This window comes from Spermophilus citellus (assembly GCF_964194105.1).
Source record: "Spermophilus citellus genome assembly, chromosome: 9".
NCBI lineage: Eukaryota > Metazoa > Chordata > Mammalia > Rodentia > Sciuridae > Spermophilus > Spermophilus citellus.
In genome coordinates this window covers 17,998,973-18,001,408 of record NC_138191.1, presented here as the reverse complement: position 1 = coordinate 18,001,408, position 2,436 = coordinate 17,998,973, and the positions used below count along the sequence as shown (strand labels likewise).

General features: G+C 40.9%; 1 pseudogene across 1 annotated transcript; it reads left to right on the top strand.

Moving 5' to 3' along the window:
• Positions 1-1,718: 1,718 nt before the first annotated feature.
• LOC308657064 (cofilin-2-like) lies at positions 1,719-2,227 on the top strand (annotated as a pseudogene). The gene has a single exon. The product of its transcript is annotated as a cofilin-2-like (transcript).
• The last annotated feature ends 209 nt before the right edge of the window (positions 2,228-2,436 follow it).

The following is a 2,436-nucleotide window of genomic DNA, read 5'->3' as shown; positions in this document are numbered from 1 at the left end:
AAAGATAGGACCTAGAGTGGTAGAAGCTATTTGCAACTCACATCTTGCGATCAGTGTCTAAGAACATATTAAAAACTTTTACAAATTATAAGAAAATGGCAAACCACCCAGCTAAAAATGACAAAGGGCCCAAACAGGAAATTGATAGAGAAGAGAATGTATAAAAAGCTGCCTCACCTCACAAGTAATAAGGGAAATGCATAAAATAATACTGTTTGTCATCTATTGGATTGGCAAAAGCTATAGCACTTGATACCCATTGGTGAGGGGCAGGGGCCAAGTTCTCAGCTGGTGAAAGTGTGATTTGGTACTACCACTTTGGAGAAGAATTTGGCATTCTAATAAGGTTGAGGATGTCATACCATTCAACTCAGAATCTAGGTATGAATACAGAAGGATTTCTCATGCATGTATACATCACAGAGACAGGTACAAGAATGTTTATTGCAATACCACCAATAATGCCACCAAATTTGAAATGCAGTGTTGGTCAATGAATTGATGAATAAATTTTAAAAATATGCATTTGATGAGTATGTCAGGCAGTGACTATGAAAGAACTGGATAGTCTATCTCAGAATAAATGTGTTTTCATGGTTGTAATGATGCTTTATCATTTTCAACTGGAATGTAAGGAACAGACCTGATTTTAATTTTTTTTAAAGCAGGAAAAAATAGAAAGCTCTAGGTATTGCCAAGGAAAAAGCATTTTGTAGATGAAGATTTCTTTTTCTTATTAAGATACGAACCTTGAACTTACTTTGTTTTTCTATATGCAGTAAAAAATTATCTTCAATTCTATTGGAAAGATCCATTGTTTGATGATTGGGATTTGAACTTGGGAGTGTGTGGCTCCAAAGTCCTAACTGCATGGTGCACACCTCTCATCTGGCCTTCCCTTCCAACCGTTACTTGCCAGTGTGAGCCACTCTGTTCCTTTAATACCTGATAACTTTCCCATGCAGTTTTGCTTCTTCCTGGAAGTCCTTTCTTCTCTGCTCTAACTGGTCGAATCTCTCATATTTGTGACTCAGCTTCGTCATCACCTGCGGTGGCTGTCCATCCATGATCCATTCCGTTTTATGCATTGACCCTGCTCTGAGTTAGGGTCCTGAGAAGTTTTTCTTGCAATGTGTGTGTGGAAGTGGGGCAGAAGTTTGGGGAGGTTAATTGCTGATGTTACACTGGAAGAATCCTTGCTTTATAGAATTTGGAAATCCATTTTTAGCTTGAACCTCAGTAAGGAATTGGTTTTTCCTTCCAAGGGGAGCAAAATAAGCCCATTGATCCAGGGATAGTCACTAGGAGAGTATTGACTGAAGTAGTAAGATTCAAGACAGTTTCCAAGTTAAAGGGAGTTGCAGGGCCAAAGAACATCATCTGGGTTGACAAATAGAATAGGAGCTGTGGAAAAAGCTAGACCTGAAGTGAACTTGAAGCCTTTGCAAACATAAATACCTAAAGGGCCTTGAGGGGCAGGGGCAGGAGATGCAGCTCAGTAGTACAGCCCTGGACTAGCAAGATTGAGGCTGTGTTGGGGCTGGGATTGTGGCTCAGCGGTAGAGCGCTCGCCTAGCACAGGTGGGACCTGGTTTGATCCTCAGCACCACATAAGAATAGAGGCATTGTGTTGTGTCCATCTACACCCCCCCTGCCCGCCTGCCCCTCCTTCTCCTCCTCCCAGATCCACAGAGCCCGGAGCCGCTGCCATGGGCATTATGGCTTCTGGAGTTACAGTGAATGATGAAGTCATCAAAGTTTTTAATGATATAAAAGTAAGGAAATCTTTTGATCTCCTACAGGAGAGGAGACCAAAAAAAGAAAGAAAGCAGTTCTCTTCCATTCAAGCGACGACAAAAGACAAATAATTGTAGAGGAAGCAGAGCAGATCTTGGTGGGTGACATTGGTGATACTGTAGAGGACCCCTACACATCTTTTGTGAAGTTGCTACCTCTGCATGGTTGCCGATATGCTTTGTACGATGCCACATACGAAACAAAAGAGTCTAAGAAAGAAGACCTAGTATTTATATTCTGGGCTCCTGAAAGTGCACCCTTAAAAAGCAAGATGATTTATGCTAGCTCTAAAGATGCCATTAAAAAGAAATTCACAGATATTGAATACGAGTGGCAAGTAAATGGCTTGGATGATATTAAGGACCCATCAACACTTGGAGAGAAATTGGGAGGCAATGTAGTAGTTTCACTTGAAGGAAAACCATTATAAAATGACCATCAAGTGGCATCTGGATCTTAAGGGGGTTTCATTTCTCCAGCTTAGTCCATTGGAATAGCATTAGGTGTTTTTTCGTTTTTGTTACCCCCCCACTTTTCTCTGGGCGCTTCCAATACAGTGAATGAAGGAGATATCGTTCATTTAAGCAGCCTGTCAGTGATTGCTATTAGACTCTTCAATATGGTTACTTTTATGTAGAA